We start from the raw sequence: 15697 nt of genomic DNA, 5'->3' as shown, positions 1-15697 counted from the left end.
AAGAATGTAGAAGAGGGAGATATAAAGTTAAAAAGTATAGGAAAGTATGGTGATTGGATTACCAACACTTCATTCCATCATTTAGGAACATTAAACTCAAGCATGTACAAAATTTCTTCCAAGGAATTATGTGACAAATCGAAATCCCACTATACAAAACTTTCAGAAAACAAAACTGCATAACAATAAGACGACAGTAATCATAATCCATCAATAGAAAGTAGCAAAAAAATCATCTAAAGCAAATCAAAGTCTTGAATCAAAGGGTGATGATGCCTAGCTACAACTCTGCACAAAATGAAACATACACCCAGGATCAATCTTGACGCCCAAAGTACAAGTCTTGAGAGAATGAAGAATGGAAGACTGACGAACCTGATTAGCTGGAGAGACACAATCAAACTTCATACATCATACCTGAATTGCAAAAGAGGAAGTGGAATGCGGAGGCGTACGGTGGTGCTATGGTGTTAGAGAGGTACCAAAGAGACGAGGTGAACAAGAAAATCTAAGAAAGGGTGGAAGGCACGGTGGTGCTATGGTAGGACGAGGTTGCGGTGGGTGTCGCCGGTGGATTAAATTTTGGGGGTGGGGTAAATTGGTGTTGGGTTATTTTATGTGACGTCCTTTTTAGTTTCTACTTTCTACAGCTCAAGGAAAGAGAATGGGTCGGTTTGTATAGTCGGGTCTGGAGGGTTAGGGGATCCGATAAGTGGGTAATAGAAGGGTGGGGCAAGTAAACGGCTGATTTTTGTTAGATAAAATTTCACAAATATGGTCCTTATGATTTTTATTTTTTCTTTAAAATAGTCTTTATCAAAAAATTTTTTTGGCATGAATGAGCCCTTTAGAGCAAAACCTTGCACACCAATGGTCATGTTAGTTTTAAATTTGTCTTGTTACTGGTCCTTTTGATTAACCCTATTAAAAATTTCTAATTAAACCTCTATGAAATTACCTATATACCCTTAACGATTATTTTATCTTTTTAAATGATATATAACTAGATTATGACCCGCGTTAAACGCGGAAAACGCATAAATAAAATATAAATGTATATAGATATTGCAGAATAATTATAAAAAAAATCAGGGTGATTGATATTATTGAAATGTGTATAAAATACACTGAGGTTGGTAAATATATATAGTCGTTGAAGGACCTTTTTGTATACAATATTTTTTGTTTTATTAGTTGAACGACCTTCATCGCCACAAAGTACCTTCAAACCTTTTTTACTTGTGACACCGAAAACAGCTACATATAGTTAACCATGCGCAAAACGGGTCTACGCAAGTATAATCCAACGTTTGACAATGTACTTTCAAAATACATTGTTATATTGCGAAATAGAATTGTTTATTTTAAAAAATAGTAACTTATTTATGTTTATTTGAAATGAACCACATAACCCCCCCCCCCCCCCCCCCTCACACACACACACACATACAATATTAAATATAAAAAAAAAAACTCTAACAAAGAAATATAAAAACATTTATGATTGCTCGATTTAGATATTGCTTATAACTCATTGAAAATGTCAAAATACATAATTGGCACACAACTTACTTGTTATTATGAGACAAATTAAACAATTTAAACAAATGATGATTTTTATTTTATTTTATGACAATGATAAAATAATGGAAAAATGAATGCTTACTTTAAGACATTTGCGGACGTTTGAGTAAGGTATATGGTCTTAATTGCTGAGTATTCATATCTTTCACATATATTTATTAAATGGTTATTCAAGATAAATTAAAAGTTCATTGCTATTTCTTGCCAATTTAGAAGTATGTTTTCGACCACTTTTGCATCAGATAAAAAACATATAGGTTCTTTTAGTATTACTGCAATCCTACTTTCATATAAAATTACTTTTTTTCGTATCAGACCAAACTCGGTGTTTTTAAGCATTATTATCATCATATATTATACATTCTTGATAGTTTTTAAAAGTTAGTTGCAATTTCTCATTTCTTTTTGAAAGTTCGTTGTTATTTCTTGTTGTTTTTATAAATAAGTTTTAGACTATTTTTTTGTATCAAACCAAATTTGAAGGTTATTTTTGCATTATTACCATCGTATATGTTACATTTCATTTTTATTATTTGAATATAGTTTTTGTAGTTCAAAACCGATACCAATATAAAAATAATGACTACATATTAACCGACTCTCTATAATGTATAATTAAAAATCAAGACACTATAATCATAATTTATTGATGTTAGTTAATAATATGTAATTTATTTGGGGATGAGGTTAGTTTTTGGTTACTTATTTGGGAAGTATAATATGTATTATGCATTACAAGTGTTTATCTTTTAAATTTAGCATTTGTTACTTTAGAATTTTATTTTGGCTTGAAATAACCATGATCATCCCATATTTAGTATTTTTCTTTTCTTACACCTTTACTTCCTACTGACTTGCATTCACTAAAACAAGATTTAACATTTTTTTTTTAAAAACAAATATGAACAATAAACTATTAAACTCAATGGATATGTTAAAAGAGACATGAGACTTGCCTTTTGTGAGATCAATAATACAAAATTGAACAACTTTCTACAAAATAATTTAAGAACCGAAGAAAACCTGATTGCCCAGATATCTAATATCATTATTTAAGTCATAACTAGTTATATGCTGACAAAATTGAAAATTTCAGCCAAAACTCTGTTACATGCCATCAAAGTTGAAAAAAATCCTTTAAAGTTAAATGATGGTATTAATTTACAAAATTATCTTTCACTTTTTGTTGGATGTATTTTTTTGATGACAAGAACAATTATCAGTCCAAACATAATCCGTAAAAACCATCATGGCCAAATCATAGATCGCTTCATCAACAAAATAAAATACCACGGTCGTAGATGATCCAGTTAGAACATCTTTTTCTAAAAGATCAAGAAATTGACAATTTATTAAAATGTAGCACCTGGTTCCTGGTACGTAAATCTTATTTGAGTATTTTCTTCTTTTAGCCTTGGACTCGGCGAGTCACAGGTCCGACTCGCCGAGTAGATGCGGGACCCGGGACACGTTTAAGTTGTCGACTCGACGAGTCCATATCCTGGACTCGGCGAGTCATAGCTGTTGGATGAAACCCTAAGTTTCAGGGGTTTGCACCCTATTTAAACGCCTTATCCGCCCCAACCCCGTCCCCATTCACCCTCAGAGCTCTGTATCTTGCTTTAGCCGCGTTTCTTTGTGAGTTTGAAGTGTATTGGTGGTATTCTTGAAGTTTTTGAGGGAAAAGAAGAGGGAATCAAGAAGAGGAGAAGGAGGCCAAGCATCTCTGTGTCATTCCAACGTTTCCCCTAAGGTATAGCTCGTTTCCCCTCTGTTTTTAAGCTTATTGTTCCTTATAGCTCCATTAGAGCCCTTTTTGGGCCATTTCCAAGATTGTGTATGCTTAAGGGTTCGTAATAAGTGGATTGGCCTCTAGATCTGGACAAGATTGAGCTCCAGGAGCTCAGATCTGTTAGCTTTATGGACCCATGTTGCTTGTTCATCCTAGATCTACCATTTTGAGGCATTTTGCACCCTAAAATCCATATTGGTGAATGTCTACACGTAAAGTTGGAAACTTTACGTGGGAATCGTGTCCTAGAAGCCCAGATATGTGAATGGCATGGACTAGAATCGAGCAAATCTGCGTATTTTAGGAGTGCATGGCAACGACTCGGCGAGTCGTCTATAGGACTCGGCGAGTCTGCTCGCGAGTCTCCGGGTTGTCCCCTTTTTGCTGTATCGAGTTTGGGCAGTGAGTCACAGAGTGTGACTTGGTGAGTTAGAAGCCGAACTCACCCATGGTAGGACTCGGCGAGTCATGGCCTGACTTGGCGAGTCCAAGGCAATCTTCATAGATCAAGAACAGACTCGGCGAGTTGTTCATACAACTCATCGAGTCTAAGCATGAGTGTTCTTCGGATGAAGGTGAACTCGACGAATTGTTCATACAACTCGGCGAGTAGGATGAAGAACTTGAGTATCTGTTAAGAAGGAGAACTCGTCGAGTCGTCGCCTAACTCGACGAGTAGGAACGGGATTCAGGGCAAGCGTTTGGGGTAGGGACTCGGCGAGTTGGAAAGCCAACTCGGCGATTCGGGTCAACTGGAAGTTGACTCTGATTTTGACTTAGGTCATAATCAGGGGTAAAATTGTCATTTTACCCAAAGGTCATTTCTCAGTGTTTGATTGAGTATGTTGTGGGATTTGCAGCCGGAGGATTTCCGGAGCAGCAGCAGCAGCAGTAGACAGTCGGTTCCCGCTCAGATCAGCAGCTACTTCGAGGTGAGTTACCTTCCAGTAGCGGTGGGTCTAAGGCCACAATGCCGGCCCACCAGTAGGAGTTGTATGTTAGATGATTGTCTTTGTGATATCATCTTGATTGCTACTACCTGTTATGTTATATGCTAGCATGATACGTTATATGTGATAGTAGTAGAGTTCGGTTGTTAGGACCGAAGGGTAGTCAGATACCCCAGAATCGTCTGACAGTACGTGATGATATGTTTGCATGCTGGCCTGTTATGTTATGTGGTAGAGGTAGTAGGAGGGGACCAGACCCCGAGGATCGGTTGTTAGGACCGATGGGTAATCAGCACCCTAGAATGGCTTGACATGGGTAGTCAGCACCCCAGAATGGCTTGACATGGGTATTCAGCACCCCAGAATGGCTTGACACGGGTAGGTCGGCACCCCAGAATGGCTGTACCGGGTAGTCAGGCACCCCAGAATAGTCTGGCAGTATGTATGTTATGTGTTTGTTTGGTATGTGGTACGATGGGGGAACTCACTAAGCTTTTTGCTTACAGTTTACAGTTTTGATTTCAGGTACCTCTTCATCGAAGGGGAAGGAGCTGGCACGGTAGCGGCACATCATGCACACACTCTGGTTTCCGCATTTACGAGATTCCCCTGGGATTTGTACTCAGATATTTTGATGGGTTGTATGACTTGACTCTTAAACATGGTCTACGTTATGTTATGGGTTGTTAAAACAAAGTTTTTAACTGTTGGTGTTTTCTAAAATAATGTTTTTAAAACAAAATTTTTAGACGTGAAAATTGGGTCATTACAAGTTGGTATCAGAGCCCTGGTTTAAGGGATTCGGACTCACCTTCGGGGGTGTCTGAACTCAAATCGAGGGATTAAAAGATTTTTTTTAAAAAAAAAATGTTTTCTAAAATTGAGAAAAGAGTTTAAGAAAGAACGAAGTGTGTGATGTGCGCGACCGGCCAAGCTCAAGTAAGTATTCCCCAAAGTACCCATACAAGTTTATGTTATGTTTATCAGCTTTTGTAGAACAGCATGCTAGAATAGGACTAAGGATCTAGGAGTGATGCCTTATGTGCCTGCTTTATGTGTTCCAGCGGTATGAGAATTGCATGCTAGTATAGAGTAGACAGCAGTAGGGTAGCCTGTTAGGGTGTGCCTGATAGTGTGAGTTAGCACGGTGTGCTAGTTCAATTTCTCTCTATGAGAGCGGAATTGCTTGAGGTTGTTTCCCTTGTCTAAATGCTGCTTGCTTCGTGCTACGCGGGACTCCGAATAATGGGAGTTAGCCATTAGGTGAATACATCACGTCACATGTGATCAGAGTTGAATAATCTTAGAGTACCGGATTTGATCCTACTGCGCAGCTCTTGTCTGAGTCCAACCGTTGTAGGGACGAGTCAGGTACTCGAAGGATTATCCAAGTCTTGTCGCATGTGATGGTATTCGGGTAATGGCTAATTGGCATTGCAAGGAGGCCTGCAGCAGCTGAGGACTGGTTCGAGTAGAGTCGGAAATTTCCCTAGGGCAAGCCGGGGATGAGTATAGTAGTGATCAGCTTTAGTGAAAGGGATCTGGTGGAGTCAAGGCATACCTTGAAGAAGGTACGGATAGATGTGGAAGGTAGTATGGGCCCGTACTACTGAAAGCAGAGGATCCGTACCCGAACCAAGGGAGGCCAAGATGAGACTAGGGAAACTTGTGGTAGATATGATTCCTCAAGGAGTATCAGTATCACTAATGATTGTTATTTATGTATTGCAGAATGGTGGTACTTCGATCGAGGCCGGTAGATGGTGGTTCAGGAGAGGGGTCAGGTTCGGGATCAGGTTCCGAGCCGGTAGATGAGGGGCTACGCGAGTTCATCGCGTCAGAGATCACCAGGGGTATCCTTGAGTTGACTCCCATTATCTTCGGGTCGATCAAGGAAGGGATCATGGAGTTGATGTAGGATCACCTTCGGGCATTCAGGAGTGATTTGGCATCTAGCCAGTCGGGGTCTCGCACACTGTCCTTCAAGGACTTTAGGGGCAGTGGTGCGCCGGATTTCCATGGGGTGAAAGACCCCATTACTGCCAGGCGATGGATTGCAGACATCGAGTCTGCACAGTTGACTAGCTTCTGCCCCGAGGGGTCGAAGGTGAGGTATGCAACATGGTGTTTACGGGACCGAGCCTGGGATTGGTGGGAGTCAGTGGGTGACTCGTTGGGAGCCTCAGCTATCGAGGCTATGAACTGGTCGGACTTTGTGACCAGGTTCAGGGTAGAGTTTGCGCCGGCTGTCGAGCTTCAGCAGCTGGCCAGGGAGTTTCTAGACATGAGACAGATGACGGAGACTGTGGCGGAGATCACCGCCAAGTTTCGGGAGAGGGCTTTGTTGGTGCCCCAGTACGCTGGTGACGAGGACATGAGGAGGACTCGTTATCACGATATGCTACGAGCTGACATCCGGGAGCATGTTAGCTTTTCGGCTTGCCCTACCTTGGACTCTATGATTGCCAGGGCAAGGGAGAGGGAGATAGATTTGGAGCACATCCGGAAACGGAAATTAGAGGAGAGTCAGGCAGGAGGGCTTCGGGGAAGAAGCCCAAGGGATCAGATGGTAGGCCGAAGGGCCAGTCAGGACCGAGCCGCTACAGGAAATGCAGCAGGCCGCACGAGGGGGCGTGCAGGATGGGATCATCAGGCTGCTACAAGTGCGGCAAGTCTGGGCACATCAGTAGGGATTGCATTGCTCCGGCAGCAGTTATTCATGCATCAGAGTTGCTGTGTTTCCACTGCAACCAGAGGGGCCACAAGAGGGCCAATTGCCCCTAGTTGTCAGTTTCAGCGCCGGTGAAGGCGCCAGCTCCAGCGACCCTGCGGATCACAGATGGCCGACAGGGCAAGGCAGAGGCTCCGGTGGTGAGGAGCCGAGCATTCCAGTTGACTACCGAGGAGGCACGCGCCGCACCCGATGTGGTGACGGGTATGATTCTTTCCCTCTATCTTTTATTTTATGATATTATGATATTGACTTGTGCTCCATATGTATATGTATGCATTAGGATCGTTCCATGTGAACGGCATCCCAGTTCAGGTATTGTTCGACTCGGGTGCATCCCGATCGTTTGTTTCTCTTGCGCTTAGCAAGAGGTTTCATGAGGCTTCAGGCGAGTTAGATTGCCCTTTAGAGGTAGAGATTGCTGATAACCGATCGGTGCGAGCATTGATGGTGTTTCGAGATTGCGTTCTGCGATTGTTTGAGGAGCGTTACCTGGTAGACTTGGTTCCCATACCGTTGCGTGGGAACAAGGTGATTATTGGCATGGATTGGTTGAGCCCTAATGGGGCGGTGATAGACTGCGCGCAACAGCTAGTGCGGGTCAGGACTCCAAGCGGGGGAGAGTTAGTGATTCATGGCGAGAGGCCGCAGTGTGGACCCACTTTATGTTCAGCAGCAAGGGCTAGGCGCTATCTTCAGCAGGGATGCGCAGGATATGTCGCGTATGTGATGGATACCCGGGAGGCGGGTAAGGCGACAGTGAGCAAGGTTCCGGTGGTTCGAGATTTTGCAGATGTTTTCCCGGAAGAGCTACCTGGGATACCTCCGGAGCGTCAGGTGGAGTTCAGGATTGACCTTATCCCCGGTGCGGCTCCGATAGCCAAAGCACCGTATCGGTTGGCTCCTCCCGAGATGCAGGAGTTGTCTACGCAGCTGCAGGAGCTGCTAGACAATGGATTCATTCGTCCGAGCAGTTCGCCTTGGGGAGCCCTGATTCTATTTGTGAAGAAGAAGGATGGGTCGCATCGGATGTGTATAGATTACCGGGAGTTGAACAAGGTAACGGTGAAGAACCGTTACCCACTCCCGAGGATTGATGACCTCTTTGACCAGCTTCAGGGAGCATCTTGGTTCTCCAAGATTGACTTGCGTTCGGGTTATCATCAGATGAGGGTCAGGGAGGAGGATACACAGAAGACCGCGTTTCGGACGCGCTATGGCCACTATGAGTTCGTGGTGATGCCGTTTGGGCTCACCAATGCTCCTGCCGCGTTCATGGACCTCATGAACCGTGTTTGTAGACCGATGCTGGATCGGTTTGTGATAGTCTTTATCGATGACATCTTGGTTTATTCCAAGACCCAGGAGGAGCATGAGGAGCATCTGAGAGAGGTGTTGGAGACCCTGAGGAGGGAGAGCTTGTATGCCAAGTTCTCCAAGTGTGAGTTCTGGTTGTGCGAGGTGCAATTTCTTGGACACCTCGTCAACCAGAACGGGATTCTGGTCGATCCGGCCAAGGTCGAGGCCGTGATGAGATGGGAGGTTCCGAAGTCTCCATTTGAGTTTCGGAGTTTCCTGGGATTGGCAGGCTACTATCGGAGATTTATTCAGGATTTCTCCAAGATAGCCGTGCCCCTGACGCGGCTGACGAAGAAAGCCGTGGTCTTTCGGTGGGGACCCGAGCAGCAGGCTGCATTTGATACGCTGAGACAGAGATTGTGCGAGGCGCCGATCTTAGCCCTGCCAGAGGGCGTAGAGGATTTCGTGGTCTATTGTGATGCGTCCATTTCTGGATTGGGCGCGGTACTGATGCAGAGGGGGCATGTCATTGCCTACGCTTCGAGGCAGCTCAAGCCTCACGAGGCGAACTACCCGACACATGATTTGGAGTTGGGGGCGGTGGTTTTTGCCCTCAAGATTTGGCGACATTACCTCTACGGGGTTCGATGTACCATCTACACGGACCACAAGAGTTTGAGGTATCTCATGGATCAGCCGAATCTGAACATGAGGCAGCGTCGGTGGTTGGACGTGGTAAAGGATTATGATTGCGAGATCCTTTACCACCCGGGGAAGGACAACGTGGTGGCCGACGCGCTTAGCCGTAAGGCGGCGCCAATCAGGGACATTTGCTTGAGGATGACCGTGGTGACTCCCCTGTTGGAGCAAATCCGGGAGGCTCAGCAGGAGGCTATCAAGGAGGAACATCGGAAGAGTGAGCATGTGGTGGGTCAGGTTTCCTCCTTTGACTATGATAGCCGAGGATTATTGACATTACACCGTAGGGTGTGGGTGCCGTATCACGGAGGTGTGCGCCATACTTTGTTGGAGGAGGCACACAAGTCCCGATTCTCTATTCATCCCGGGGCGACGAAGATGTATAGGGATCTTCGTCTGGATTATTGGTGGCCCTGCATGAAGCGGGATGTGGCATGGTACGTTGAGCGGTGTTTGACCTGCAGGAAGGTCAAGGCCGAACATCAGAGACCGCATGGTAAGATGCAGCCGTTGGGCATTCCACTGTGGAAATGGGAAGATATCACGAAGCTTCCCAGGACCGCACGTGGAGTGGATTCGATTTGGGTCATCGTGGATAGATTGACCAAGAGTGCTCATTTTATTCCCATTCAGGAGAGCATATCGGCCGAGAAATTGGCCGACATCTATATCAGGGAGATCGTGGCGCGGCACGGGGTGCCGGTATCGGTGATCTCGGACAGGGATGTGCGTTTTACTTCCAGATTTTGGAAGAGATTCCATGACGAGTTGGGCACTCGTCTGCATTTTAGCACCGCTTTTCACCCGCAGACGGATGGTCAGAGCGAGCGGACCATCGACTCGACGAGTCCATATCCTGGACTCAGCGAGTCACAGCTGTTGGATGAAACCCTAAGTTTCAGGGGTTTGCACCCTATTTAAACGCCTTATCCGCCCCAACCCCGTCCCCATTCACCCTCAGATCTCTGTATCTTGCTTTAGCCGCGTTTCTTTGTGAGTTTGAAGTGTATTGGTGGTATTCTTAAAGTTTTTGAGGGAAAAGAAGAGGGAATCAAGAAGAGGAGAAGGAGGCCAAGCATCTCTGTGTCATTCCAACGTTTCCCCTAAGGTATAGCTCGTTTCCCCTCTGTTTTTAAGCTTATTGTTCCTTATAGCTCCATTAGAGCCCTTTTTGGGTCATTTCCAAGATTGTGTATGCTTAAGGGTTCGTAATAAGTGGATTGGCCTCTAGATCTGGACAAGATTGAGCTCCAGGAGCTCAGATCTGTTAGCTTTATGGACCCATGTTGCTTGTTCATCCTAGATCTACCATTTTGAGGCATTTTGCACCCTAAAATCCATATTGGTGAATGTCTACACGTAAAGTTGGAAACTTTACGTGGGAATCGTGTCCTAGAAGCCCAGATATGTGAATGGCATGGACTAGAATCGAGCAAATCTGCGTATTTTAGGAGTGCATGGCAACGACTCGGCGAGTCGTCTATAGGACTCGGCGAGTCTGCTCGCGAGTCTCCGGGTTGTCCCCTTTTTGCTGTATCGAGTTTGGGCAGTGAGTCACAGAGTGTGACTCGGTGAGTTAGAAGCCGAACTCACCCATGGTAGGACTCGGCGAGTCATGGCCTGACTTGGCGAGTCCAAGGCAATCTTCATAGATCAAGAACAGACTCGGCGAGTTGTTCATACAACTCGTCGAGTCTAAGCATGAGTGTTCTTCGGATGAAGGTATAGAAATGAACTAAATTAACATGTATTTAGATTATACAAATTATTTTAAACAATGTTCCTTAAAAAATATACTTATTGTTGTTTCATACCTACATACAAAGTTTAATAAAAACAATGTTAATTGTAATTATGCAATTTGATTCTACAATCAAATAAAAAATTTCTATAATACCGTAAATATGATATTCAAGGAAATAAGATTATTCCTAGTTTAGATTCTAACTTCTTAGCCTACTTTTGATATGGTTCATGTATTAATATTTAGAGAAACCGGTAGGAAATGATGTTGATATTAAGTGTTGTATATTGTTGTTACCGATAAAAAACTAAGTTGTAGTTTAAATTAAAAGTTCCTTTTTCATGGTAATTATGTTGCTATAAATTGTAAAAAAAATCACATAGCTATTGCAGTTTGTAGAGGTTGTTGAGTATCGAGTCCAAGTTAATAGGTTAAGAATTTAATATGAAAAATTATACATTTTTGTTTTGTTTGACTTAATCTAGACTGAATGACGTTAATCGATTTCATGTAAGTTGTGACAAAGAATATCAAAATATATATGAATACGTATATTTGATACGGGAACAAAAAATAATCGAAAAAAATATAAAAAAGCGAAAGAAGGTACTGACCTTTTAGTGCACAACAATGAATGATTGAAGCAGATAATGATGATGGAAGTGATAAACAATAAGAATGATGTTATAGAAGAAGGTCTGAAGAAAAGCAACGATCGAAAATAAGTGTGGGCCGCAAATTTAAGGATGAATCGTATATGTATGTGATAATTTGAATATGATTTTTTGGTATTAATGGTTTCCTAATAAAAATGGATTTTATATTAATGGTTTGCTAATATAAATGGATTTATATTAATGGTTGATATTTAATGTCTTAATTGAAATGGTTTTCAGTAATATGTTTTTAAAGTTGACTATTTTAAAACTTTTATAACCGAAAATTCAAGATTTAAAATAGGGGAAATTTATTAAAATTAAATACATTCTATTTCAATGGATTTAAGTTAATTTTGTTTGACAATTGGAAAACTTTTATTAGAATTAAATACATTCCATTTAGGGAAGATGATGTCACCAATTTAATTTAAGGGTGGAAAACATAAGATTGAAATGCAATCAATGACCCAGATTGTTTCAGATGATATCATAAGATTTTTGTTTTAATATATATTAAAGATAACATAATTATTGATATGCTTATTTAATGAGTTTTTTTAAAAAGAAAAAACTAATCAAGTTTAAATTTTGAAGCCAAAAACTATAAATAATGGAATTAAATTATGAACAATATTAATTAAGGTTAATGATGACATAGATCGTCAAAAGATGTCTTGAAGGAGATGCTTGCTTCAGTTTGTAGAGATTTGTGTGAAGCCAAAATAGAGGTGTGATAATTAGAGATGCAAGGAAGAGACAATATGCAAATTCTAAGAATACATGAGAAAAAGGAACCACTTTATGGTGTTACATTCTGTTATGAACACACAAAACATCAATTGAAGCACAACCATTGACATGAAGAAGAAGAGGATTAGAGAATTCTGGTTTAAGAGAAAAATATAGGAGAAAGATGGAGGCGGTTATTCATGTTTTTGGCCAGATTTATGGAGAAACTGATGTCTCATATATAAATAGAATGATATGCTTTAATTGATAACATAATTACTGATTTTAAAGATTCTACAATTAAATGTAATTATGCCTGAATTGTGAAATATATTTTCGAAAAGTATGAATAGATTCTATAATTAAATATGAATAGATTCTATAATTAAAGATTTCATAATTTAATGTAATTGTGATTGAAATGTAATTGGTAAATTTAAAGATTCTATAATTAAATGTTTGAATTCTATTTTGAGAAGATGATGTCATCAATTTGATATAATGGTGAAAATCATATGATTGAAATACAATCAAAAGCCTTGATTGCTTCATTGGTGAATTAAATGTTCTCTTTTAATAATATTTAGAGATTAAACATTTTTTAGTCGGTAAGCCCCTCTCTTCCTCTCTCGTATAAACCTCTAGCCACCCCTCTTTTCTTCTTCCAAAGAACCCTAACACTCTACTAGAAATCGAAGGAGGATCCCCATAACTGATAAATCAACAAGTATTAAAAACTAATCGAATCACCATCTCCACCAAATCTCAGCCACCAACCATCAGTCAATACAACCCACAGACAGAGTCGATCAAATGCAAGTTGTTTGGATGTTGGTTCGAAATCAGATGTGCAAGGTGCCATCACAACAGGTTTTTATTGTCTTTTCTGATTTTCTTTCTCAACTAGAACATGGATTTAGTACACACCCTTTTTCTCACACAGATCAATCTTAAAAAATAAAAAAACTCAATCACACAGATTTCATGGTTGAACTCATTCAACACACAACCCTTTATCTCACACGGATTAATCTTCAAAAAAAAAACTCAATTATGCAAATTTCTTGTTTTTGAACTCGACTCACATAAGGCTTCGGCTTTCACCAAACTCTATGGTTCACATAGCACCTCTTCAGATGATCCCACGATCTTAGGGCTTTGATACCAAATGTTGGTTCAGTCCCTGCTTTTAGGGCTGTTAATCGGGTCAACACTATCGGGTTTCGGGTTAAATGGGTTGGGTTAGTTGGGTTTGCAAAAATAAAAAATTCACCCAAAACTCGATCCTATTAAGGTACAGGTTAGTCGGGTTCGGGTTAATTGGGTTACGGGTTAACAGGTCGGGTTAATTGGATTGAAATGCAAGTCAGACTAATGTTTTTCCATTTGAGCAAATCAAGTAATAGTACGACTAAATATATAAATTGCTAAGAAATAAAGTTCAATTCATTATGTTGTTAGTGTAGGTTATACGTAGAAGGTAAGATGTATCACTTTTACAAATCACTTATGAATATAAGGACTGAAAATGTAAATTTTCAGAAAATGTTTAGTTTATTTTGTTACTTATGACAACCATCCCCCCCCCCCCCCCCCCCCCCCGATGATGAAAAAAAAATGAAGGGGTTTGTCTTCATGATATGATTTAACTTTTAAACGAAGAAAAATAAAGTCGAAGAATAACAATAGCTATAAAGTGTTGTACTGTACAAACTGTTAGTTAAACGAGTTGACCCGAAATCTGATTTTTTTTAGAAAAAATAACCCTAAACCCGACCCTAACTTCAATTCAGGTTTGTCGGATTAACCCGAATAACCCGATTATAAATTTTAACCCTATTAAACCCGATCCTAATTACCTAATTCGGGATTGGGTCGGGTCGGGTTAGTCAGGTTTGGGTTTTTTTGACACCCCTACCTGCTTTAATGTGTGAGCAAATAACAAAAAGAAACAGACTTTGTTGTTGTACTCAAGAAGAGAATAAAGAAAACAAATGGATAAAAATATTTTTTTTTCTTCGAGCTTTGTATTGTAAAAAACAGATAAAAAAAATGATATGATTCAACCTCAGACCCATTTGAATGTAGCAGATAACAGCGGGGCTCGAGAATTGATGTGTATTTGAATCATTGGAGCTAGCAATTGCCAATATGCTCATATTCATGAAGTTATTGTTGCTGTTATCAAAGACGCAGTTCCAAATTTTGTTCGTATGAACAAAGAGAAGCAAATTTATTCTATACTCAATGAGTATCGATACGAATGTGACCATACTTGTTCATCATTAAAGGACACTATTCGTAATAATTTTCCTTTATTTTTTCTGACTTTTTTTAGAAATTATTATAATTTATGAATAAAATATGATAATAAAATATGATTAAGATAAAATACAAAGATAATAAAGGTTTTGTATACAAAATTGCTACCTTGTTATTCATAACATAAATGCTATATATAGCCTTGCATACATCATCACATGGGAAGTAGCAAGAAAAGAATAAAATACTACTCTAAGCTAAAGAACAGGTAAAAGGGTTGAACTATTCCTAACATGTATATTTCCAACGTGGCAACGTGCCTATTCTTGTGACTTAATCAAACCCTTCTATCCAATTTCTTTATTCAACAAGTAAATAAAACAATACCAATAATTAACCTTTTACCCATACCCTTAAATCAAATTAACCCACAACCCATGCAAGATTACCCAACAGTTGCAGGTATCCATGTTGCTAATCACCGCCACACGCTCGATTCGCCATTCACCATCTCTTGCTCCAGCATCGCCGCCACTTTCAAGGTTTTCTTCATTAGACTGAAAAAGATAGAACAAAATTAAATGGAGTTTCTAATCAGCATCTGGGTGTTTTGTTCAAGGTGTTTCTCATCAGCATCTAGGATCTTTATATTCCTTGCATATTGTTCACTTCAAGTTGTCTCTCATAAACACATGTGTTTTTTGGTTAGAATGTGGTACTCATAACCATCTAGTTTTTTTTTGCTCTATTTCGATTGAACATGGTTTTGCTGGGTTCCATTTCGATCTTGTTTTTGGGTTCTATTTCGATTAAAGATGCTTTTGCTAGGTTCCATTTGTGGTTTTATGTTTTTGCAAAATCGATTTGCATATATTTGAACACGTTGATTAACAAGATGAATGATGTGAGGGATGCCTAGTGGGGTTTGGGTCGGTCCATACATATAACAATTTGATTAGATTATATGTAAATAAATAACTTTATATGAATAAAATATATGTAAAATATTAAAATAAAATATAAAAATGTATAACAATCATTTTACCTCACATGGATAGGGGACTAAGCAGCAAGAACTAGATACCACCGGGATCATTCACATCAGAAAAATAGTTAAAGACCGAGACTTTTTTGGTAAAGCACATGGATATTTCATATTTATGTATAATTTAAAATTTTCGAAACTTTTTTAATCTGTTCAACTAGCCTCAGTCTTCTATCCATTTTAAAGGTTTTCCTAACAAACCC

Source organism: Lactuca serriola, chromosome 4 (assembly GCF_051521515.1).
Source record: "Lactuca serriola cultivar US96UC23 chromosome 4, Lser_US96UC23_V15, whole genome shotgun sequence".
Taxonomy (NCBI): Eukaryota; Viridiplantae; Streptophyta; class Magnoliopsida; order Asterales; family Asteraceae; genus Lactuca; species Lactuca serriola.
Note: the sequence above shows the minus strand (reverse complement) of the source record.